General features: G+C 37.9%; 1 long non-coding RNA gene across 1 annotated transcript; it reads right to left on the reverse strand.

Annotated features, from left to right (window-relative positions):
• Positions 1 to 308: 308 nt before the first annotated feature.
• On the reverse strand, positions 309 to 5,074 carry LOC123832652. The gene is made up of 3 exons (XR_006788108.1): positions 4,989 to 5,074; positions 2,247 to 2,346; positions 309 to 640 (listed from the first exon to the last, which is right to left on the reverse strand). It is a non-coding gene; the product is annotated as an uncharacterized LOC123832652 (long non-coding RNA).
• Between the last annotated feature and the right edge of the window lie 22,424 nt (positions 5,075 to 27,498).

Below are 27,498 nucleotides of genomic sequence, written 5' to 3' on the forward strand. Positions count from 1 at the left end.
ACAATTAAAATTTTTTAAAAATTTTAAAAATCCACAAGTAGATACAGTATGCAATCCCCAAAATTAATTAAATTAAAGAGACTGACAGAACCATGTAGAGCAATTGGAATCCTTGCACACTATTTGTGAAATTTAAGCTGGTACAACCACTTTGAAAAACTGGCAACATCTACTAAAGCTAAATATAAGCCTACTCTATGACCCTACAATTTTACTCCTAGATATATGTTCAAGAGAAATGAGTGGACATGTACACCAAAAAACTTCAGCAAGAATGTTCATAGTTGCTTTATTCATATTAGCCACACTTGAAACAATTCAAAGATTGAACAGGAGAATGGATAAACAAATTTTGGTATATCCATACAATGGAATTACTATTCAGCAACAGACTAGCACAAACTACAAATATACACTACAACATGGCTGAATCTCATAGACAATGTTATGTACAAGAAGACATATACATGAGTCCCTTCTATTTACTACTTATATGATGCTTAAGAGCAGACAAAACTAGCAGATGGAGTTTTTAGAAATCATAATGTGGTTACCTTCAGGTTGGAAGTGGGATGAAAACTGACCAGAAAGGCAAAAGGAGGAAATCCTCAGGGGTGCTGAAAGTGTTTTATATCTTCACCTGAGTGGCAATCACATGGGTATACACACATGTAAAACACATTTTGATTAGTGCATTTTACACTTTTTGTATGCATGTTATACCTAGAAAATAAAATATCTCTAAAGCACTTAATGTCTCTACAATGAGGATGCTATAATTCAAAACAGGAATACAATCTCAACTGTACTCTTTTCCTTTCTAATTTAGAAGATCAGACCTTATTCCTCTTATATACATTGGGGGATGATTAACTACTTCCCAGTTGCCTGAGTCAAATAATGTATCTAAGTCCTATGCAGTGCAAACTTGTATGTTCCTAAATGTTCATGAGATTTCCTGAAGCCACTTCATATCCACGAGCTTTTTACAGCAAGAACCTTTCAGTCTTTAGCTCAGTCTATACTTCCAGAGTTCCCAATTTGCTTTAAACTGGTTAAAGTCCAGTTAGATACTTTCAAGCTTCAAGAATGTTATGTGATCTTGTTTTACACCTTCATTGGCATGGGCTAAACAAATCCCTCCTCAGCTATAAAGGCAGAATGTCAAAAATCACAAGATATCACCACATTCTGGCACTGTGATGAACATACATCCCCCCAAGGAAAGAGAAATTTTCATTGTCTTTAACAGCCATTTTGATGCTTGACTCTTTTACAGCCAATGTAATAACTTTAACTTCCCTGTGAGAGCACCATGGCCCAGCATTCTAAGGAAAACAATCCACAAAAGTGAACATTTCCCTTCCTGGCTTCTTCTACCATCCAACAGTATGCTACCCAGTTATCAAAAAGGGACCTTAATATTATCATAATAACTTTGTATGGTGACAAAATTTATTCTGGTGATCACATCTAAAGAATATAATCATTAATCACTATGTTGTACACCTGAAACTTGTATAATATAGTATGTCAACCATACTTGAATAAAAGAGAAAGGGCCTTAGTATGCAAAATATTTCATTTTAATGATAAAGGCAAATTCTTTTAAATTGTGTTGTAATGAAAAAATTATTTGACCATGATTGTCTTTGATCCCCATATTAAAAGCTATCATTAGTTCAATCAAGTGGGTAAATTATGAAGGTACTTCTTATATGTTGGGCTTAGAAAAGCAACAAGGTAGGAGAAGAAAAGTGACAAGATGGTTAAAAACAGAAAGGCTGGTTTAAAATAATACCTAATATATAGGTATTTCAGTAATCTGATAAGTGAGATTGTAAGTCAACAGTGAGATGCAATTTTTGTAAAAAGTATATACTGTCACATTATCTCAACAGGGTGACTTTGTTAGTTAACAGTTTTCACAAATGAAATTACTCAGAACAATTGGAAGTTTTATTTAGCAAAAGTGTTTTTGAAAACAAATATCAAGCAATTACTGGTTAAAGACAAAGTCATTTGGTCACAATAGAAAAATTATCCTTTGCTTTTAGAAGAGTAAAACATAATGCAATAATAATACACAGTATTTTTTATTTAAATACATTCTCTAAAATAGAATGCACTTGTTTTCTCCTTTGAGAGCACCTCAATGTTTCACTTCATAAAAGTATATATTATAAATTTCAAGATAATTGGAATGCAATAATTATAAAGCTGGATAGGTGGCTTGTTTTACATACCTGTGGTTTTTCAGATTCTTGTGCTTGCTTACTTGTGTATATGTACTTATTTTCCAGAAACCACTTCTAGAAGATTCCATTTTGGCTTCTATACTGCCACCTGTGGACATAAAATGGAAATAAACCATGTCTTACAACCATGCATCTTTTCTAGACATCTAACAGGGACAATTGGGGGAAAAATGGGAAAATATTTGCTCCAAGAAATAAAAGTGTCCTTTCTCCTGTGTGGAAAATTTGTGAGGAGTCCTTCTCCCCCAAAGGTTTGATAAATTATTTAGAAATCAAAGCATTCATAAGTCTCAGATCGATGCCACTCTAATCAGTTCACTAAAGAGATGGAGTTCACAGAATTCAACCACCTGCATGCCAGCCTACAAAGATTTCAAGACCTGTCCATTAAAATTAGAAGATAAGTTGACCACTTTGTTGATCGAGTAATCAAGAATTCTGTAAATTGCCACAAATAGAGAGGGACCTCTCCCTCTCTATTTGTGGCTCAATGGATTGAGTGCTGCCTGGGAACCAAAGGGTTACCAGTTCAATTCCCAGTCAGGGTACATGCCTGGGTTGCAGGGGGTGTGCGAGAGAGGCAACCACATACTGATGTTTCCCTTTTTCACCCTTTCCTTCTCTCTAAAAAAATAAATACATAAAATGTTTTTTTAAATGAATTTGAACTCCCATTCTTTTGTTTTCAAGATTTTAATTTTATTTATGTTTAGAGAGGGAAGGGAGGGAGAAAGAGAGAGAGAAAAACATCAATGTGCGGTTGCTGAGGGCCATGGCCTGCAACCCAGGCATGTGCCCTGACTGGGAATCAAACCTGCGACACTTTGGTTCGCAGCCTGCACTCAGTCCACTGAGCTACACCAGCCAGGCAAAATGTTTTTAAAAAATAGAGAGGAAGAGATCTAGGAAAAGGTTACAGTATCACATGGTTGTAAAATGTCTATTTAAAATAATATTCTAACATGAACTAGAGCTTTGCCCAATGTAAACAGCAGTTAGGTGGGGTATTTTCACAGTTCCCTATTCCTAGTTTGAATATGAATGAGTGCTGAAAGGTCCTTCTGACACCCCACAGATTTTAATACAGGTGGGTCTTTTTTTTTCTTTAAAAAATCAATAAAAATCTATGAACATAATAAGCAATGCATAAAGATCCATAAGCAACTATCAGTGAGTGAAAGCAGCCATGAGATAAGAGGTACATGTATGAAAGAGAAATTGGAAGAGAAAGATTGAGATAAATTAGAGACTGAGAAAGAGGAACATGAGATTGAGAAATTGAGAGATGAGAGACAGAGATATTGAAAGAGAGACAAGAAAGATCGAGAGAGTTGAAAGAGATTGAGAGAAACAAGAAGACTGAGTGGGGGAGAGAGATCCGAAGTTAATTTAGAATAATAGACCCAACCATGGTGTGCGTGTGATGTGAGCATGTGGGTGAGCATAAGAGAGGGGAAAGGGAGAAAAAGATAGGGGGAGGGAAAGAAAGAAAAACCGAGAGATAAAGAGAAAGGGACACCACACCACTGTGTGTGTGTGTGTGTGTGTGTGTGTGTGTGTGTGTGTGTGTGTGTGTGAGAGAGAGAGAGAGAGAGAGAGAGAGAGAGAGAGAAACAGGAGAGACAGACACTAAGATCCTACAGTTAATTGAGAACAGACTGCGCTACACAGCTTTTTACCTGCTCCGAGTCCAACAGCCTGCCCAAGACAAGTGCCCCAGCTTCAGCACCTTAAACCAGACACATGCACCACCACACACACCACCTCACCTTCATCCCACCCCCACCCCCACGGTGAGGTAACGCCAGAAGTTACACAGAGATTATGCCCGCTACCCCAAAATCCCGGGGGCCTTTTTACCAGACATCTGTCCCTACTTACCAGTAATTTACTTTAACGCCTGAGAGACCAGTTTGGTTTAAGGAATTGCAGCAAATCCAAGAAAATCAAGTCTCCTTGAGCCACCCTCCTCCTCCTCCCTAGGACGGACATGCACAAACACACTTTCTTTTTTCCCAACCCCGTACACGCGCAAAGCCATCCCAAGCGGCTTTGGGGCGGGGTGGGGACAGCAGCGACAATCCTCTTCCCACGTGTCTCCATTAAACCCTCATCCAAACATGCACATGGCGCCAAGTGCATGTGCACAGTCAGCCTTCGGAGGTAAGTTCGGCAAACCTATTCCACTCCCCCACCCCCAACCTTCAACCTCCCACTCTGGCCCTGAAGGCGCAAGAGAGCGCACGGATTCAGGCACCAGCCCGGGGAGACCATACTCCAGTAATTCCTGTCTTCTGGCTGGTCCTGCTACTACTATCTCTTCTCCAAAGGTTTCTACAATCCAGGGGGCGCAGAGCAGGAGGTGTCTTGATGTTTGTTGGGTGTGGATTGTGAAGAGAGGGGGCAAATTGCGTACACTACCGAGATTGCAGGCAGGGGAAAGGGTCGCAGTACTCCAAAATCGCTCCGGTGCTCAGCATAACAGAAGGGGTAGGGCGGGACAATGAAACCCAAGAAAGAGCATCCCAAGGGAGGCAGCTTTGCCGCACCTCTTACCTACCAAGCACAGCGTGGAGGGAGGCACAAGCGTGCACACCACAGGGTCGAGCACCTTCCTCCTGCTCCCAGACCTGCCCGGCCCTCATTCCCAAGCTCGGTAGCCAAGATGGGAAGGCATCCCGCTCCCTGCAGCTTGGGAGGAGTGAGAACGACAGGCTCCCGGGTGCCCACCTGCGCGCAATGTCGCCGTCGCAGCCGGTGCTTCCGCTGGCTTTGCCGTTTTAGCTACAGGAGAAGGTGCTGGTGGTCTGACCCCTGGACTCCACGCTTCTCTTCACTCCCGGGCAGCCGCGGTCCTCGCTCCCCTTCCTCCTTGCGGGTGAGCTCCCCACCTACTCCGCAGGTTCTACCACTGTCCCTCAGCCGTCTGATCTTAAGCTGTCTCTCCGCCCCTTTCCCGCCGCCCCGCTCAGTGCTCCGCCCCCCTCCCCGCCCATCCTTGCCCCTACCCAACCAGGCTGCGGGCCTAGAGCCTAGTGCAGCAGATCTCCAGTTCCAAGAGTGGGGACGCCCCCACCATCGCCGAGGTCCACCCCGAGGGAGCTCCTAACCTGCGCCACTTTACCCCCTACCAGCGAGTGCTGCCCACACTCACCCAGAGGCCAAGGGTGTGGGCACCGCGTGCTCTGCCCTCCTTTTTCCCGCCTCTCTTCATTCTCCGGAAAGCACCTTCCATGTCCCCAAAGGTGCCTCGTGTCTTGGGGAGAAGGTAGTTAGTAAAGCAGGGTGGAGAGAGGAGGCAAAGAAATTAGCATGTCTACTGCCAATGTATACAAGTTGCTGCCTGTGCCTTGTGTCTGTTACACTGAATACCTGAATGTGTTGCTTTCCTTGTTACAACTGCTGCAATAGTCTGAGGCATGAATGTAAGATTTCCAAGCTAATTGGTTTTAGGAGCTTTTTAAAAATTTAGTATTGCAGAAAACAACAGACTCAACTCTTTTCAAAGAAGTTACTTTATATATGAGCACATTTCCGATTTTTAAAAATAGCAAAATATAAATAACAGAACACCTGTGTTTTACAAAAACAGATCCAGTGTGTTTGTGTTATTTAAACCCTCTGTAATTATATTAATTGGGTTTATTTTAAAGTGTATTTTAGGTCTTTCTTAAGGAACCGGCTCAGAATTTAGGGCTAAGAACCCATAAGTTTTCATTTGGCTTTAGCCATAATTCTAAAATATCAATTTCATGGAAATTATTAAAATGTGTTTATATAGAAAAATGGATCCTGCTTCTTCCACGTTAGTAGCATTCTTATATCTGGCGAAGGATAGATTTTGTTAAAGCCAAGAAATAATAAAATTCTCATTCATTTTCTAGTGATAGAATATTATGTAAGCATTTTTGGTGTTTTTTCTCTTTGAGGCAAACTTCCTTTTTGTTCTCATTTTCTAATATAAATGAAGTTATAGATGCCATGATTTTTGAGACTGTTTTTTTAAAGAGATAGGAAAATTAATTATAATTTATTAACACAATTAGCCTGGGGCTCATGATACTAAATTTCACACTGATTAACCCTGTTTTTCAACTCTGCTTTTAGTAATTTAATCTAACACTTAAGAAACAAAAGTTTTTAAGTTTCATTCTTATAAGAATGAAATGTACACTTTTTATTTAAAATTTTGAACCAGAATTAAATTCATTAAATTGGCTAATGAAAAGTATATTTGTAGTGCATTTTTTGCTGAATAAATTAGGACTATGTGGATGGTAAACAGCATTCTGAAAAAGAGGCTCTCAAGCAAAGAAAACAATCTTTAGAAAAACTGATGATCCCCTTTTCAAGACAAGGATGACAAATACCAGTAATTATCCAAAGAATGACTGCTGCCTCTCTTCTCTCTGCTTTGCTTTTGTGGCTGGGTCTGCATTTATCTCCTTCAATCATCATAATAAAAGTAAAGTAATTCAACATTCTGGTGATTTTGCTTAGTAAATTAGCAATTTCAGAATGTTTTTATTATCTAATTAATCCAAATAAATGCTCCCCGTAAATTTAATTTTACTCTTCCGTTTTTTTGTGTGTGTGACTCTAGAGAAACACATCCATGAAACCAGCCAAGGTAAACTCAAGAAAAATTGCCAGCCAGATTCATTCAGCACATATGTGTTGCAACAGAGTTGATATTAAGTGACCTTTGGGTCTTAAATTAAATATCAGATATTGGTTATTAATTGCTCATTGGCTGCTTCTTTAATGAGTCCCTATGTGTTTGCTTTGCCTTGCTTATTTCCCAGAAGCACATTTTATTTCTTTTTGTCTGCCTTATTGAATATACCTTTGCCTGAACAATTTTCATTGTACTTCCACCAAAGAACCAGACCTTACTCTATAGCTCACTTGACAATCATCTTTACCCTTCAAGTTAAGTCTCCCTTGAGGTCTTTGATAGGAATCCAACATAATTAAATATCAAAATTATAACAAGGACCTCATGAGTACTTCATCAGGCATGGTTCTAAGAGATAACAATCAGATTTCTCAAAATCAGGAGGGCGTGTCCCATTTGAATAAAAAGAAGAAACAAAACCAACAAATCTGTTTTTCTTTTAGGTCAAAACTAAGCCAACAAATCACAATTGAGATCCTTTCTAAACTTGAATTATGTTAAGATATATAAAAGTACAGTCCAAATAACTTTATCTGTATTTTCTTTCATCACTGCAAACCCCTGTTCCAATAACCAAACACCATTGGATTTCACATTTCCCTTTTTTTAGTTCCTGTGCTATTGAGAATTTTTCACTGATCTTTGAATAACTGAGTGCAACTAGATACTCCTGCTGTCTCCAAGGAATTCTGTGTCACCTATTTGTTTTCAAAAGTTGTTTTAAAATGTCTGACAGTGTTAAGGACAGACGTGAACACCCCATATCGACCTGTAGAAAGGGAGTTCCCAATGACCAGTCCAAATTCAAAATAGTGAGGTTGAAACAAAACATGAGTTTGTTGTAACAGCTTAATGCTATCAGCATATCCCATCCTGATCCTCACCCCAGCACAAAGAGTTTTAAAGAGTTTTATAATTTATTAGCTTTCCTCTCTTGAGAAATTTTCTCCTGATACTTGTATTTTTAAAATATTTAATTTATTTATTTTTAGAGAGAGGGGAAGGGAAGGAGAAAGAGAGGGGGAGAAACGTCAATGTGTGATTACCTCTCACATGCCCCCCACTGGGAACCTGGCCTGCAACCCAGGCATGTGCCCCAACTGGGAATGGAACCAGGACTCTTTGCTTGGCAGGCAGACACTTAATCCACTGAGCCACACCAGCCAGGGCTCCTGATACTTTAATAGTTTTTATTAATGTACTGTTTGGGTGTTATAACTCATAATGAGCATGAACAAAATGCATAGCCTTCTTTCTTTGCTATGAAAAATGAGAATTTCAGACCTGGAAAAGTTTTATGGGGGAAGGGCTGATGACAAGACAGCTCCTTCACCAGAGTTTCCTCATTGGCTATAAGAAAAGCATGAACTAACTTTCTTCATTTTGGTTGACTGGAATTAGTGAGCAGCATCATTGATTCAAATTTGCAGGATGCCAGTTACTCTAGTTGGTTCCCTTGTGCTAAAGAAATATGTCACCAGTTATCTCACAAGACAATGGTGATAAAGACGATACTATCCATATAAGGCTCAGATTGAAATATTGATGCTCTAAGCTAAATTATTTGTGGGAGTCTATGCATAATTCAAAGCTAAGTATAAATCTGAATATTTGTAATAGATTCTTCAGTTACAAAACCCTTGATAAGCTTTCTGTTAGGTTTTTGGGTATGTGATAAACTGATAAATACCTTAATGTTTACCTTACTCACAAGAAAGTACCTTTTTCTGATGCATATCTTCCCACAAATTTCACATCACCAAATATTTAACCATATTATTCAATGATAAAAGAAAGAGGGAAGGAAGGAATGGAGGGAGGGAGGGAGGAAGGAAAGACTAAAGCCAGTGTAATAGGGTGAATATATGTATGACTGGTTAGCAAAACTGATAAGCACATCAGGTCATTCACGGTTTCCTCCCTCATGGACCTTTTTTATTTTGGCCTGTTTCATGGCTGTCAATTAAAACTTTATGCCTAAACATAGACAAACTATGTTGGTAACCAGATGTGGGTGGATTTATGTGCCTAAAAAAGATATATTGAAGTCCTAACCCATGGTACCTGTAAATGTAACCTTATTTGGAATTAAAATCTTTACTGATGTAATTAAGATGAAGTTATACTAGAGTGGGGTGGGCTCTTTACATAATATGACTGCTGTTTTTGCTGGAAAAGAAGTAGAGACACAGACACAGAGGGAAGTTGGCCATGTAAAGAGGGAGACAGAGGTTGGAGTTATGCTGCCACAAACCAAGGAACACCTGAAACTACCAGAAGGTGGAAGAGACAAGAAAGGGTTTTCTCCAAAAGCCTTACCAATACCTTGATTTTGGATTTCTAGCTTTCAGCACTGTGAAACAATAAATTTCTGTTGCTTTCTGCCATCCAGTTGGTGGTACTTTGTTACAGCAGCCCTATGAAACTAATACACCAGACAATCATCATCTCCACCCAGCACAGAGTAAATGTTCAAATGTAGAATGTTTAAGAATGGTAAGAGTCATCTCTATACATGAAGGACAATAGCAGGGTAGAATCATCCAAGAATTGGAAGGAATCTTGAGAATTCACTTAATGTGATAGCTTCTCCAAGATGGGACTCAGCTACAAATGTAAATCATAGAGGCACAGAATATTAACATGTTCAAAATATCTTGGAGATTTTTCTTTTTTGAGATTATGTGATACCTAGGTGGTATAGGACTTTAAAAAGTGTAGGATGGAGTTCTCTGTACACATTATACCCTCCACCATCCAACATGACCTACTAATTCAGTTTCACCTACAGTTGTTAAGTTAAAATAGCTTCCTCCCTTTGTCTGAAAGGTTCTGGTATTCAGCAGTGGCAAATTAAAATGTAAATAAGCCTGGAAGATTTCAGAGCCTGAATTTTTGTCAGTTCTAAACTTGTACATTGATCAGTTTGTTATATCCCTGATTGCCTAGTCAAATACTAAGCTAATAGAGTGTCCTCCATACATATTATCCAAGGTAAAGGATAAGGAGAAGCAGAGGTTAGCCAGAACTAGAGGAAGAATGGAATAGGTTAGGTAAAGGAGAGGAGGAGAAGAAGATGAAAAAGAGAGCCCAAAACAAAGTGAATCTCAAAGTTCTAGGTAGGAGAAATCCTGGACCTACTCTGATTGTGACCTGGGATTGTAATAAAGGAGTGAAAGGTCAGCTAGGAGCTTTATTCTCTTTACTCCTCCCAGTCCAGCAAGCATTTGTGCCCCCAAAGGATGGTGAAGAGGATAGGCAGGAGGCTTTCACCCTCTCTAATAACCTTCACCAGCTCTCATCTCTCTCCAGACATCCCCCTAAAAAAAACTAAGCTGAGTAAAAATAATAGATTGATATGCAAATGTAACTTCAAACAAGCCCCAGTTCTACTTTCTATGCCTGCCCTTACCTCCAAATTCCAATTAGATGCAGCCACTATGTCCTTCCTTAACCCTTAATTAAGGAAGGACTCCTAAACTCTAGAAATACTACAGTTGCTACTGCTAGTAAGGAAGTCATTTTGAAATGAGTGCCTGGGACAAACCCCAATATAAAACCACAGTCAATACCAGAAATCCTCCCTTTTTGTGTATTATCCATAAAGGATAACCAAATACTTTTTAGAGAAATCTGCACCACTTGACTATATAATGAATATAGTGTTTCTTTCATTAGAAATGCCAGGAGAAATAAAAAGGAAAGTGTCAATTCTTTGTAGAAAAGAAAGCTGGAATAATTCTCTCTGTGCCTATTGTTGGATCTTGATGTTTGAAACAGTCAGGAAACTGCTTGAGGCCTGACTGGATTTATTCCCTCATGAAAATGTGTAGGAGTAGTTCAACTATAGCCCAAAAATTGAATCAAAATGTTACAATAGAATGAAAACAAATTTTATATTAGATTTTTAAAAAATTGGGCCCATAAAGAAAAGTCAATGGTCCAAAATGTCCGTGGTCTACTGGTATTTTCATTTTGATATCCTCAGTAAAGTGTTGCTCTCCTTTACAGTGCACCTGAAGTATATCAACCACAAAGCCTTCTCGATGGTATAAATAGGATGGCCAACTTTGTCTCTGGCAATGCCACCCTGGAGTTGAGTTCCAGGGCACCAAACCTTCTCTCTCTCTTCCCCTCCAGGGTTGTCAGATCAACCCCATCCTGGGGTGAGGATAAAAATTCCCCAGTGCCCAAGACCAAAGTAATCATTTAGGTGTTTTCCCTGAATCTCCAACCCTCACTTACCTCCAACTTCCAGCAGCTTCATTTTCTGCTTTATATTTCTCTATAGTATCTGTTCCCATCAAACATTCTTCATATCTTATTCATTTATTTTTATTGTCCACTTCTCCCTATTAGAATATACATACCCTAAGGGTATGGATCTTATCTATAGTGTTTGCTGCTGTAACCCCTGCATCTACAACAGTGTTAAGTATTTCATACATGGAAAGATTGATTGATGCAGACATTATACCTTTACATATTTCACTGAATAGAACTTAAGAATATTCATAGTATTCACCTATATAATGATAGGAAAGCTAGTCCATTTTGTTTACTTATTTTATTGAAGCAAAGACTTGATAGTAATGAAAAATAGTATATACAGTGTAAACAAGAACATTCATGGTAAATGCTTTGTGTTCATTTTCTCTTCATACACTCAATTTTTATTTCTGAATATACTGTATTAGCATAGGTCTAATTTTTTAATCGTAGGACTTGCCCATGAAGACCTCTCTTGCACATAATTTGGTCTTCCTCTTGCTTCTGGGAAGTAGCCCAAGTATTCCAAGGACAGAAATGGGGAAGGGGAGTCTCTCATTCAAAGAACATAAGATTCCCTCTCAGAGAGTGAGGACAATAAGGAAAGACACTTTTGACTTTGGGTTTTATACCTATTTTCCTCTCTAGTCTCTATCTTGCAAGTGTCACATCACTCCTTTTGGTGTGTAGGGGTCAAAGACTTCTACTAGTCAGTAGCTCCCAAACTGTATCTTACAGTTTCAAGACCTCACTGTGTACCTTGCTCAAAATAAAACCTAATGGTTACCCTTCCTACTTCACCTACACAGAAGGCACAAAGTAAACCTATCTCACAGCCTGTTTATTTGAAGAGCAGTGGACTGAAAAAAGGCATTGCCGATCCCTGTTTATCTAACCCTGGGTCTTAGGGCTAGATGAAGGAGATGTGTTGGTAGATGCTTCCCTCAAGTCTCACACTACTTGGCCCTTTCAAATCTCCACTGAGACAGGACAAGTAGACAGGGGTAAGCATCTTCTAAAAAGGCCCAGCACAGTCTTTCTGAGAGGCTTTGGTTCCAAGTTGTTTCATCAGAGAGAGAAAGATTCCACTAATTACTAGCAAGCTGAACCAAGGCTTCTTTATCAGTGTACTTTATTTCATGCTTCTTACACTGAAATCACTTAGGAAGCTTTGAAAAATTACTAAAGCTTGGACTCCTAAGAATTTCAAGACAGCACAGCATTATATCCAAGGCAGGACCTTTGTAAGTGCAGGGCCCCATGAAACTGTACACGTCATTGGCCCATGAAGCCTGCCTTCATGGACTCCATTACCAGAAATTCAGATTGGTTTTGAATGGGATCCAGGCATTGGAATTATTTTAAAGCTTCCTAAATATTTTTCATATACAGTTAGGATTAGGGATCCTCATTGTTGCCGCAACAATGATTACATTAAAAAGATTCTTATAATTACAATTGACACTTGCATACAAACTTATCTTTAATTCAATAACTTAAAATCCTAACTCTGAAACATTTCTAGCTTATCCAAAGTAAAGTCACTGTGACAACATTCTTTAGAAAAATTTTCAACCCATACATAAGTTAAAAGCTTTAGTCATAATCATCTTTTGATTCCCTTTCTAAAAAAAAAAATGTCATGAAAATAGTCTATTTTCTCATACTAAAAATTGATGTAATTTGAAGTGTTTTTACCCATCATCACTCACATTAGACTTGAAGAAAAACTAAACAAGAATATTCCTAAATGGAAATTAATTATAACATCAATAGAATTCACAATGACACACACAAAAATTCAAACTCATGTCAAACATCTTTTCCCTACCTTCCTCCCTGGAGAATAAGGAGTGCAAAAGTACTATTCTGGAATTTTATCTGGGAGAAAATCTTGGATCCTGAGCTAGTCTCACTACTGTGATCCTCTCTGAAGAATCTTTGCACTTTCTGCTGTCCTGGAGAACCAAGGTCTTAAGTTGAAGCCCTTCCCCATCCTCTTCTACAGTCTCCATACCCTTGTTCAGACTTAATTTCTTTCCAGATTTCTAGACTCCTGCTCTCAGTGCAGCTCTGGAAACCATAAATTACTACATCAGGGGAAGTTTGCATCCTTCCTACACTCACAAGTAGCTCTGCTTGGGTTAGTTTTTCCATGAGACAACCTGAGAGTTCTTCATTGAGTGACATTTCAAATACAGGTATGCTGGTTCCCCAAGGTAGGTTGGTTCAACAACCATCCCAGGTCACACAGGACCATTTGAGATTTAGCACTGAAAATCTGGCATCCTGGGATACCATTAATCACCTTAGATACACAGCATCACTCATAATCTCTCCTAATGCCTCCAGAATCTATCAATGTGCATAGGAAGAAAGCTGTGTTTGATTGTTTTTTCCCAGGAGTTTGCTTAACTGCATGTTAATCAGTGACAGATGTGTTTCTGGAAGAGCTATGTGGCAGATGCTGCTGGTGCTCTGATTATATCAATCCTCGAGACTCTTTTTAATTATTTTTTAAAATTATTGTTCAAGTACAGTTGTCTCCATTTCCCCCCACATCTCACCCCCACCCTACCCATCTCTGCCTCCCACCCTTGATCCTACTCCCTTTGACTTTGTCCATGTGTCCTTTATACATGTTCCTTGAAGACTCTTCCTCTATTATCCCCCATTATCCCTGTCCCTACTCCCTTCTGGTGACTGTCAGTGTGTTCTTTTTCACTATCTCTGGTTATATTTTGCTTGCTTGTTTGTTTTGTTGATTAGGTTCCCCTTATAGGTGACATCATAGAATATGGGTTCTACATGTTCATCACATAGCTTCTGTGTGCTTTGCTCCTAACTGCTTATACTTGCAACTGTATTCAGAGACCTATCCTTGGGCTACAAGATCCATTTTGCTTGACTGGCTGGGAGCCTGGGAGGCTTATATTCCTCCCCACTCCACCCCCTACCCTGGGAAGCCCATAGGCAATCTATAGTTGCTAACAGCAACTCCCCTATCCCTTGTCACCAGGGAAGAAAACTTGGGTGCAACTGCACCTCTGCACTTTCCATGGGATTAGGCTGAGGCTAGAATATCACTTGAACTTTCACTCTTGGCTTCTTTCCCTTCCCTGTTTTGCTTGCCCCACTCCCTTACTAGTTTCTCTTGAGTGCATGTCCTTCATAAATAGCCTCTACCTGAAGTCTCAGTTCAGTCTCTCCTCTGGCGGAGCTGAACCAAGATGGGCTTGATACAGGAAGTGCTAATATTATAAAGATATAACAAACACTAATAAGCTTAGACATTTGTGAAGGAGAAAAAAAGATCTCTGTCATTACAAAGTCAAGGGAAGATAATAAATCATCAGCCCAGCAGTGATTTCCTGAAAACCCCAAGTGAACATGGATCATTCTTCTATTCTCCCATTACATCTATTTACCAGCATTATAGCAATTCCTTCATGGTGTGCTCAGTCTTCTCATCTTGGCAGACCATAAGCCACTAAAAAGCAGGAACAAAGCATTTTCTTCCTGAATCACAGGTCACAAAAGACTGACATAAAACACAGAGTATGTGTTTACATAACAAATAGCAACACCATTCAGAAATGTTTATAATTTTTGCCAACTCTAGTAAATAATTCATTTCACTGACTGTGGGGTTTCAGCAACAAGAAACAGAAGGCACACACAAATAGAATTTTGGGGAAAAAAAACAGTAAAGGGAATATTTCCAAAGGTGAAGACAGGGATAAGAAAACCAGCAATATATGTGTAGTGCCTTGGAACTAGTAAGGGTGGGAAGCTACTATTTTTAGGCCTGAGGGGACAAGAGGGAGATAGAAATTGTATAAATACTGTTATACCTATAGCTGTTGGAAAGAGCCACTAGGCAGAAGCCAAGGACTCCAGTAGAATTCAGTCACTGCCAATCTGTAACTTGGCAAGGTGGAAATCAGGACAAATAAATACTCTGATCTCTCTCTTCTGCTCTCAGTTCTCTTTCTGTTCTCCTCCATTGACCAAACCCATCAGGGAGCCAGACAGTTAAGGGAAACTGGCTGATACAATCTAAAGGGATTCAAATCAGGGTGGGAAACCTAAAGAATGGCTATGGAAGGGTAATGGGGAGTAACCTGAATGTTGAACAACTCCCCAAACTCCATAACATGCATGACATTTAACAGCATGTAAAAGAAAGCTATGGACCAGTAGGCCCTGTTCTAAGTCTTTGCTCCCCATTTACTATTTTCCACCCATTTCTATTTTTTCTTGCCTGTGTCTTGGATTCTTGATATTTTACTTATACCTTCTTCTAGCACTGACATTCACAACACCCTTTGTGCTTTTCTAGTTTCTTAGGCTTTAGCTTTCCAGCAGGCTCTTGGCTCTCTGTTAAAGACTCCCACTTTTTTGCATCTCTTAAAGTTTCCAGTGAGAAATTTCCTACTGTTGCTTCAGCCCCTGGGAACCCCACTGGGCATGGATAGTTGCCTGACCAGTTAGAAATTCAGTATTCAGGAAACGTAAATTTTATCACCAATCATAGACCAACATAAGATGGTAAATTTGATATGCAGAATGTGCATAAATTATGAGGATTCCTAGTTTTGAGTTGGTCATTTGTCAGAAAGAACTCAGCGTAAACATTATTTGGTTGTTTCTGCTAAACATGAGGTTGATGTATAAAACCCTTCTATGCAGTTAGAGGATGGGCATAATTTTTCTGAAGGGAAAATTAATGTGAAGCCATCCTCCTCAAATTTTTACTTTCGCATGTGTCTATTCATTAACAAGTGGAAATAGCTATGAAACCATCAGTATTATAGACATTATGATGTAAATTCCTTAACTCTGAGTACTGGCAGATAGAAAACAAAAATTTCACACAATTCACCTACCAGCCTGAATATAAAAATGTAATAATTTCTATTATAAAAAATAGAAATCTGAATGGGTAGAGACTGGCAGACTAGTGCAACATGGCTCAGCTTGGGTTGAGAAAGGAATTGGCTACCGTGTTCACTTGGTGGGGAAAAAAGGATGAAAATACAGACGAAATCAGAATAGGTGCATTTACTTTAACAAGATCTGGCCAAGGGCTTTAGTGAGGAGAAATTGAAGGTAAACAACAGAACTCCTCTGTAATTAGGTGAGACATTTACATATTTTAATAAACATACTGTTAAGAAAAGTCTTCTTATATATGATGAGTTTTATCATTTGTGATACAGAAGTGTAAAAGTCTTACTTCAGAAGGTCAGTGTCAGTTTGCTGCCAGTCGTCTAGAAATCTCTTTTATTTTTGACAGTTGGCAGCATAACAAACACCATCCAACAACTTCATTAACCAAATGATAAATGACTGTGCTTAGAAAGCAAACATTCTCTCCAGAAAACATTTTATGGATTATAATTATTTGCAACTTAAAGGCACCACCTAATGAAGAGAAATTTGTACCAAATATTTTCATCAGCAATATAGAAATTCAATTTATTCAACACACTTCATTTAAAAATTTACTGTGTGACAGACATGGGCCTAAAGTCTGGGAAAAAAATTGTCACAGAATTTTGCTGTGAAGAATTAGAAGATCAGATCAGATCAGGAATCTTTCACAAAAGCCTGACAATTAGCAGTTATACCAAGCTACACCAAAGGCAGATTAAATGGATAGTCATGGGATGTATGATAACATCCAATTTTTTAAAAAAATTATTGATTGGTTTTAGAGAGAGAGGAAAGGAGAGAGAGAAACAAGGATTTGTCATTCCACTTAGTTATGCATTAATCATTTGATTCTTGTATGTGCCCTGACAGGGGATCAAACCTGCCACCTTGGTGTATGGGGACAATGCTCCAACCAACTGAGTAACATCCACATTTTAATAACAAATTCAGGACCTAAAAGAAAGAGGTACTGCATCTGGTTTCTTTAACAGTTTCTCTGTGGCAAACAAATCATATGATTCACATTACAAGGCAGTACATGGTAACCACAGGGTTCTAAAGACAAGGTATTGATGGCTTCCGGAAACAAGTCTGTGGTAGGCAGATTAACAACCCCCAAAAGCGACCCCCTAAAGATGTTCACATTTTAAACATTCTAATCCTCAGAATCTGTGAATGTATTAATTTACAAGGCTAAAAGAACTTTGTAGATGCAAATAAGTTAAGATTTGAGTTGAGATGAGATTATCTTGGATTATCCAGGTGGGAAGCAGATGGCAAGGGGTCGGGGGGCTAGGGGCACATTTGAACACAAACTGCTGCTGTCCTTGATAATAAGGAAGGAGTAACAAAACAAGGAGTATGGGGCGATCACTAGAAACACAAAGGAATGTATTCTCCCCTGGAGACGCCAGAAGGAAAACAGATCTGCCAGGGCATGCTTTGACTTTTTTACTGTAGTTCTCTAAAACCCATTTTGCACTTTTGATCTCCAGAATTGTAAGATAATAAATTTGTATCGTTTTAAGCCACCACTAACTTCAAAACTAATTTAATGGCTAACTGAGGAATGTCCATGGGAAATAACAATGAACTCACCTTTGTAGAAATCTGAATGGGTGGAGACTGGCAGACACAGCAGACAGGAAGGAAGCAGAGGCACAAGTGTCAATAATGCAGTGTGACAATTGTAAAAAACAGGCGCTAATTCTTTTTTTAACCCCTAATATTTCAGTGTTTATTTCCTAATAACAGGGACATTTTCTTACAAAATCAGAGTAATTATCAAAATCAGAAAACTTAACATAATGCAATGCTATTATCTAATATAGAATCCATATTCACATTTTGCTAATTTTCACAATAATGACTCTATAGCTATTTTAATGTTCCAGTTGCCTTTAGCTGTCATATTGCTTTATTCTCCTCTAATTCAAAAGTTTCTTAGTCTTTGTTATTCATGACTGACATTTTTGAAGCATGAAGGCCATTTGTTTATCTCTTGTGAAATGTTTTTTTACAAAGCTAAGTTTTAGCATGTATTTTGTTTTAGTGGCTTGACAACAGAATATTACTTGAACCTACATGAATTGATATTCTTTAAGAAGAAAAATTATGGGCTGACATAATTTTAAAATTATAATCACATTTCTTCATCTTTTTTAATTTACATTTTATTTTTTTAATTACAGTTTACATTGAATAATATTTTGTATTAATTTCAGGTATACAGCATGACCCTAATTCTTTGACAGAACTCCCTTTAAGATGTAGGGTTTATATATCCTACCCTGGGTCTCCTTTGGGTCCACCTTGACCAACACAAGGTGGAAATGCTGACATATGACTTTGGAGGCTAGCTCACAGAAAGCCATACAATTTTTAGTGAGAAATATGCCTATTTTAATATTCTTTTCCCACTCTGTGAAATTATAAATATAAATTATCACATCTTTTAAAGAAAATACCAGCAAGAATAAACACATATTGTCAAAGAAAGAAATTAAGCTTTAATGAGTTTAAGATTACAATTCAAACAAATTATGAGCAATTTCCCTCTGTTTTTTTTTAAGACAATGTACCAGTCTTTGGGCTCATTTTCTCACCAGGTTTAGCAGACATATTCTGTCACCCTGTGTTTTGCCATTTTTGTGTAACAAAAATTATTTTGAGTGTCACTTCCTTGATTTGCTACACCAAATAAAAAACCAGTTTCTTCTCTTAAATCCAGAACCTAAGACTCAGGGCTGGCTCCAGCGATGATGATGATGATGATGATGATGATGATGATGATGATGATGATGATGGTGATGATGATGTTTTCCGTGTGTTCCCATCTTCCAGCCTTTACCATGACCCTTTTTAGACTTCCTTCTTCCACTCTATCACCTTTCAAATATTGATAGAAGTAAGGATTCATCTTCCAACAAAACTTATTTGAACAAGAATGTTCTACCTCATCCATTCTTCTAATTTCTTTCAAGTTTAGGGAAACAACACTTTTTCTTGGGGACATTTGACCATATCAACAGGCAACTCTAGAATTATTTCTGATAAAATGCTTGTTCAACTTTGCTTAATTAAAGAGATGAACTTTGCCTGGAGCTTCAGTGAGTATAATGGGTTCCTTGTGAAGACATAATAGGTAGTGGCTTTACTTTAGAAACATCACTTGAAACCTCAAATGTAGTGTTCAATTCAAGTGAGAAACCACCACAATGTGTTTTTTACAGGTAGTTTACATCAGTGACTATAAAAGGTATATGATTTAGACTGATATTTTTTGAATTATTAAAATTTTATATAATTTCAAAGTTAAGGATCTCTCATATATCTTTTACCCAGATTCACTAATAGTTTTCATTTTGCCCCATTTGCTTTACAATAATCTCTGTGTACATGTATGTGAGTGTATATGTATTTTTTTCTGAACCATTTTATAGTAAGTAGATGATCTCATGTCCTTTTATTCCTAAATTCTTCAAAGTGTATTTCCAAAAAGAAAATGTCATTCTCTTACATGACAGCTATACTACTGTGAATGATGTGGACAGACTTTTAATATCTATTTCCTTTTAAAATTCTGAGTGTCTTTTAAAAGAAATCTCAGAACACATCATTATAATCAGGTCAAACCTATAGATGCTGCGTGTTTTTTATACTGGTTAACTCTTGAGAGTAGAAAAGTCCCCCCTCCCCTATTTCAGATGTACAGATTTTGTCCTATGATTTTTTTGTCCCTTCAAGTCCTAGGTCAGGGGTGAGGGGAGGGCTGAGGGCTTCTGAATTCAAGACTAAAAGGGAGCCAAAAATGTACCACATTTTGCCATGTATAGTGCATACTTTTTTGGCCAAATTTTTGAGGGAAAAATAAAGATACACATTATACATGGATATAATGATTACATACCATGGGTATAACAATGGGTATAATAATCGTGTATATAATGTGCACAGAAACATGGGTGCTCATTGAACATGGCAAAATACGGTAACTCATAAATCCACTCTGTGCATGCTTCACCACAATTTGGTCTGATTAGGTTTACTAAATCTTTCTAGATTTTTCTGCAAGTGTCATTTCAAATAGTCCCAAACTGGATTTAGATTTTTATTGTATCTACACAAAAAAATTAGGAAACTGTCACTTTTGTTTGGTGATGCAATTTTTACTTTAGGCAGATCTCTACAAAATTTATTTATTTATTTATTTATTTATTTATTTATTTATTTATTTATTTAGGAAAAGTATACTTCATGCTTGTCCAAGCTTTTGAGAAGCAGATCTTACTATCACCTTCCAGGAAAAATGTCTTCTTTCTAATTTCTTACATTGTCTCTGCTTTCAGCTCAACTCCCTAATATGTTATTTCAGGACACATCTATCAGGACATATAAAATTCATTCTGACATCATTTACCTATTTTTTATTCCACTTGAATAACTTAGCCATCAAAGTTAGTAGAAGTAACTTGTTTGTAGTGTCAAGTTTTCGTTATTTAAGAATCTAATGCACTCTATGTTCCCAAATACCATAATTTTAAAATAATTATTTTAAATGACAAAATGTAGTTTTAAATGTTCAATAAAGTAAAATGGATTATTACTGAATAAATTTCATTCCATTTTGTACAAGAAAGATGTAAGTTGTGTGGTTAGTTAAAGGCATTTGATAGATAAGAAAATTGCAATTAGAAGCATGGAATAGATAGGAAATTACTGGGTTGGAGTAGCTATTTTATTAGTGAACTTATTGAAATTTATAGAACATTAAATTGGTGGTATATAGCATCCATAGACTGAGATTTATTTCTAAAAGCAAAATTAATGAGTAATATCACTACATTGTCATGATATTATTTAATTTCATTTTTCAACTGTCTGTTGTATGTATTACACTTTATTTTTTTATACTGACTTAGTACCCTACATTCTTGCCAAACTTACTTATTCTACTAGATTTTTTTGTAGATTCCTTAGTAAGTTATGTTTTGTTTTTGTTCTTTTTAATTGTTTTTATTTATTAATTAGAGAGAGAGAGACAGAGAGAGAAACATTGCTTTGTTTTTCTCACTTATTTATGTATTCATTGGTTGCTCCTTGTATGTGCCCTGACCAGGGATGGAACCCACAACCTTGGCATACAGGGACAACACTAACCAACCTGGCTACCCAGCCAGGGGCCTACATTCCTTAATGTTTTCCATGTAAACAATCATCTCATCTGTAAATGACAGCTTTATTTTTCATGTCTAATTTTTATGCCTTTTTTCTCTCCTTATTTCATTGGGTAGGAATTCTTCAACAATGTTGAATCAAAGTGATAAGAACAGGTATCTTTCTCTTGCTCCTAATCTTAGAAGGAAAGTGTTAAATATTTTACCATAGGCATGATATTAGCTGTAGATATGTCATAGATGTTCTTTATTGGGTTTCAGAAGTTTCCTTCTATTTTTAGTTTGCTTAGAAAACCCTTCATTTCACACATGGTTAACAAGTAGCCAAAAAAAAAAAAATCAAGACTGCCTTGGAAAAATTTGGAGAATGTGAGGTTGCTATATCTTTTACCTTTTTAAAAAAGATTTTATTTATTTATTTTTAGAGAAAGGAGAAGAGAGGGAGAGTAAGATTGATCGGTTGCTTCTCACTTGCAACCTGGCATGTGCCTTGACCAGAAATCAAAACAGTGACATTTCAGTTTTCCAGATGACATACAACCCACTGAGTCACACCAGTCTGGGCTCTTTTAGTCTCACACAAACCCTTATCCTATGGAACTAAAGACATATCCTAATCAGAAAGTAATCTACAGTACTGAGTGCACTTACAAGCAAAAAGTTTCTACAAACAGTTAAAACCCCAGAAAAATACCACCGAAGTCCAAAAGGCCTTCCAGCTCTTAGAATCCACTTAATCCCCCTATCAAAGTCCTACCTTTAATTTAGTGAATGAAAGGAAAATGGGAAAAGCAAATAGAATTAGGTTTCTCAGCTGTTCTTGTGTTTTAAATGTGAAGGGCACTGTATGGATCTATGAACATGTGGTGAGAATGTAGGTAAAGTGGTGAAAAGAGCCTGGTCTGGCAGTAAGGAGACCTGCATTCTGTTCTGTATTCCATTCTTTTATAACCATTTGACCTTGAAGAAAGCTTCCTGGCAACCTCCCTGGCCCCAGTGTCCTCATCTATAAAATACATGGATTGAATCAACATATGAACTCCAAGTGCCCTCTGATATTCAGGACTACTTGATTCTAGATTAGAAGAATGAAATATACAGAAAGACTGGTGGTTACAAAATGACAAATCTGCTAGATAACAAATGCAAATACTCTGTGCAACTGTTTACTAGATAACTGGAGCCACATTCACCTCAAGGTTATCAACCTAGGTTGTGACCTTAGATATGCATTTTTCTGCTGTGCATTTATCTCCTCTGCTGAATCACAGCTTCTTAGCCAGTAACAAATTAATAACATAAGGCTTACAATTCTCACACAGGAAATAGAAAACGTTCCCCTGCAGCTTTTACAGGGAAGTAGGTAGAAAAATCTTGTTATAGTACTGCCAGGCAGGGGTGAGGTAGCAAGGCAGGGAAAACTGGCAGCAGAAAGGGCCCCTCACTATAATGAGTGGAAAAGCAAAGGTAACTCACCTGCCTTAATGGGAGTGCTTAACTTAGCTAATTTCCTGGAGATCCAAGATGTCCCATGAATACAAAATAAAAATAGTTACCACCAGGCTATTACAGTTAATAGTTCCAAATCAACAGTTTCAAGTTGCATCATTGCTCTATCGAAATTGAAATTGAAACCGAAACCGACAGGGTCCTGGCTTTCTTGGGACAGTGCATATTTTAGGAATTTGCAATTGAATGCATGGATGGTGAAAATATAGGAAAAGGAACAATTTACTTACAGAAGGGCACAGGACACACTAGTCTAGTTCTAGGCAGCATGACATAGTATTTACAAGAACAGGTCACAGAGTCCAACCATCTGGGATTTGAAGCCTCAGATTGGAAATAGGGTTCAGACCCCTCCTTCCAGCTGGGTGACCTCAAGGAAAATATTTACCCTCTTTGTACCTCAATTTTCTCATCTGTAAAACTGGCTGTGTCAATAGTGTCTCTTCATAGGGTATTTATGGAGATTAAATGAGATAATGCAGATAAATCATTAGAATAGTGCCTGGAACATAGTAAGTGTTCAATAAAATTAGGTGTCATTATTATAAGAGTATTTGGAGGATGCTTAAGGAATAAGGTAAATGCACACTACAGCAAAGTTTCACTAAAAACCCATTTAAACAATCCAGGGACCTAAGGCTTAGGTGTGCCCCATAAGCACAGAACTGCACGTTAGAATCTGAGTGAAAATCCTGCTTCCTTCATTTTTTTTCTCCAGTCACTGACTTCCTCTGATTCACCCTTCTCACGTGGCTATGTGCGTGATGAAAGGGCTTGAAATTTGGAGTCAGATAGTTGATGAGTCCTAACTCTGATACTTGCTGTTGCGACCTTGGGCAAATTAGCTAGCATTCCTCAGTTTCTCCACCTGTAAACTGGAGAAAACAAGTGGGAGGATAAAATAAGCTAGGCAGTGAAAGAGAAATACCATGTGATATCACCTACAAGTGGAACCTAATGAACAAAACAAACAAGCAAGCAAAATACAACCAGAGACATTGAAATAAAGAACATACTTTAGAGAATGGGGGAGAGGATAATGGGGGAAAATAGGAGAAGGTCCATCAAGGAACACATATAAAGGACCCATCGACAAAGCCACAGGGGGTGGGTTTGAGGGTGGGAGGTGGGCATGGGTGGGGTGGGTGGTCGTGGGGGGGTGAAGATGGAGACAACAGTACTTGAACAACAATAAAAAATGTGAGGATGAAAGTGATAAGAAAGAAACCTAGTACATAATGGGCATTTTATAATAATATTTTTCATAATGGGATAGAGGGTAAGAGGTTAGGGAAGATGCCTCAACTACATTTTAATGAATATTTGTTTATACACAATTCTTATTACCTTGTCATCAAGACAGCCTTGTAAAGCAGTTGCCTTGTCACAGGTGGGGTTTATTATGTCCCAAATACAGTGCTGTTTGTCTTTAGTGTGCTAGGACCTGTAATTATGTATTACTTTCTCAGGGCACATGGAATCTTGATATTCAAGCTTTGAGGCATGAGAATTTCTTGTAGCTCAGAAAAAGAAAAAAAAAACTTTTCTTTTTTTTTTTTTTACTTTAGTGTATTTAAAAGTTACCCCGAAGCAGGGGTAACTTTTAAAATGAAAAAGAGTGACATGCAGCAATGTATATGAAACTCACAGACATAATGTTGAATGAGGGAATAAAAACAAACTCTAAAAGAGTACACGCTGTATGATTCCACTTACATAATATTTAGGAAAAGGCAAGACCACTCTATGAACTGAGAGCAGAATTGTGATGCCCTTTTTTGGGATACTGCATAGGAGAGAGAAGGAGGAAGGCTTCAGGGATTTTGGAAATGTTCTAAACCTTGATCTGGGTTGTAATGCAGGTGAGCACACGTTTCAAAATTATATCAAGCTGTACGCTTAAGATTTATGCACTTTACTGCATGTGTGTTACACCTCATTAAAAAATGTCCTGGGAAGATGCTGCCATTACTATTTCCCTTTAATTTTCTAGTGGTGGGAATGCAGAAGAGGAGGGTAGTGTGGGGGATCTTATGTTGTTTCTGGTTGTAGACTAAAGCCTTCATTTGGATAATTACTTTCAATTTAGCAGAAAATACCTGATGCAGCAACAACAGTGTGATTCAGCTCCCCACTTTCCCACAGCACTCTATGAAATGAAGGCCCAGCAGGGGTATATATGTATTTCTTTTCTTCATATATAAAGGGCTTATAAATAGCAATACCAACCTCAGTGCCAGGCATTTCCTGTAGAATTAATAGCCAGCTGGGGTTAACGGTCCTTGATTTGACTTTGGGCCATCAACTCTTCTTACTGCTCATTAATTCCCAGAAAGTACTATGTGCTTTGATGGTTATTGCTTAAATACATTAAAATCAAGTTAAGGGTCTGACTTAATGTTTAGCTGTGATAATGTAAAACACAAGGAAGTGCTCCCAGCAGAGACACATTCACTGTTAAATGTTTTCATTTAACTAATTGTCTAATTTTCTTCTACATTTTTGAATAGCACAATGGAATGATGTACGTGCAAATTTTTGCAGATGTTTCTTGTGTGTGTGTGTGTGTGTGTGTGTGTGTAATACTCATAACTAATCAAACAGGACCTGCATAGAAACCTCAGTAAATCACTATGCTATGGGTTCATCATTTCAGTGAAAGTTTTCTACTTGGATAGAAGTGTTACATGAGAAAATTGTTTATTAAAATATAAGTTAAGTACCCATTCTGCATAAATTTGGCATTCATTCACAAAAGCAAGAGTTTGTGGTTGGGGTTCCAAAGGAGGTCTGGAACATGGGGAGTAGCCCTTTAAAATAGTATTTTCTATGTGCTTCTTTGGAGGATAGATAAAAGCCTTCCTAGAGCTTTCTGTTTACTGCTGCCCTAGTAGCTGAGAATCATCTTAAGGCAATTTGAAGCAGTTCTTAGAATACAAAAGCATACACATTTCTAATTTTCGAAATCCTGTCCTTAATTCAATAAAATGAGTATTTGTTGTAAACTTCTTTGCAAGAAGTAAACTGCCTTTGTGCAAGGCAGGGCAGGGGAGAGATTGTTAACTATGAAGCCCATGCCTTTGGTAGCTCACCATCAAGGGAGACAGACAGATGGAGAGATCCAGACCAGAATATAGGGCAGAATATTTTCATTTCTATAATCAAGGGAAATAGTACATACTTTAAGAAAACAATTTATTTGAACAGAGTGAGATTCATAAAGATCACTCGCATTATGAGTAGTCTAAGCATTGGAGTATTTCTCAATTTCTTCTATGAATCAGGTTCCAAAGAATGGATGTGACTTGATGTGCATGGCTCACAAGTAAAGGATATCTTGTTGGAAAACATTTTGAAGACTAATTGAGTCCCTCAAAATTTATCTGAATGACTGGGGTTGTGGGATGAGTTGTCAAAAATTCAAATTTGCTAACGCTACTCAAGAAATTAAACTGGAATATCTGGGGGTGGGGCCCAGGCACCTTGTTTTAAACAAGATCCCCTGGTGAATTTATAGTTCAGTGAAGTGTGAAATCACTGGTGTCTTTCAAATCTACAAAAATTGTTTTGCCCTATACCAATTAAGAAAAATTAAAAATCACAAATAAACCACATCATCACTACCAACACAACACCTTGTCTTAGGACTAGCTATATCCTTACCTGACAAAATTTCCCCAATAACTTTCCAAATGGTTTTATAATTTGTGGTTTGTGTTTAGCTTCTTAAAGGCCAGGACTATTTCTAATTACTCATAACTTCCTGTGGCCCATACAGTGTGTGGCAAACCAGTGATGTGTTCAACACATATTTGATAAGTAGAATAAAATATTAAATATTTGATGAATTAATGCAGAAAATTTCATATTTCAGCAGCTAGCACCCTTCTTTTAAAGTTTCCCCATGATCAAAACACTCATTCAAAATAGACATTAACCTGAAAATGGACTGATTTCTATAAGATTGACAATTACTGGGACATGTATACATGTGCGAGATCTCTGGTTTGAATGCCATACCTGATAGAGGTAAAACCTGGTAACTTCACACATAGGATGAAAGAGATCACTGTGCAACATGTATATCAGCACATTGAATACAATTGTCTGTGCAATTAGAAGAATGAAACTGGGGTTTACGTTAAAGTGAAATGTGTCTACATGGACAATTAAAAGTGAAATCCTATTATTCTGTTTCTCCCTCTCCTTCTGTTTCTCCTCCTCTTCCTCCTCCTCCTTCTTCTCTTCTCCTCCTCCTCCTCCTTCCTCTTCTCCTCCTCCCCTTCCTTCCCATCCTCCTCCCCTCCTCCTGCTTCTCTTTCTTCTTCTCTTTCTCCTTCTTCTCCTTCTCCTTCTTCTTTCTTCTTCTTTTTCTTCTTCTTCTCCTTCTCCTTCTCCTCCTCCTCCTCCTCTTCCTTCTCCTCCTCCTCCTCCTCCTTCTTCTTCTCTTCCTTCTTCTTCCCCTTCTTTGACTGGGGATCAAACTCTCAACCTTTTGGTATACAGCCAACACCCCAACCAACTAAGCCACCTAGACAGGGCCACTTTTATTTTCTATGGGTAAATATTTCTCTGGTAAATATTTCACTTGATGTGGGTTTTCCCCATTCATAGTACACCTTAAGGAGCTTATACCCCTCACCACCAGACTGAGGTGTGCCCCTTTGGC

Source organism: Phyllostomus hastatus, unplaced genomic scaffold, assembly GCF_019186645.2.
Source record: "Phyllostomus hastatus isolate PE091 unplaced genomic scaffold, TTU_PhHast_1.1 phas_scaffold_200, whole genome shotgun sequence".
In the NCBI taxonomy this organism is placed as follows: domain Eukaryota; kingdom Metazoa; phylum Chordata; class Mammalia; order Chiroptera; family Phyllostomidae; genus Phyllostomus; species Phyllostomus hastatus.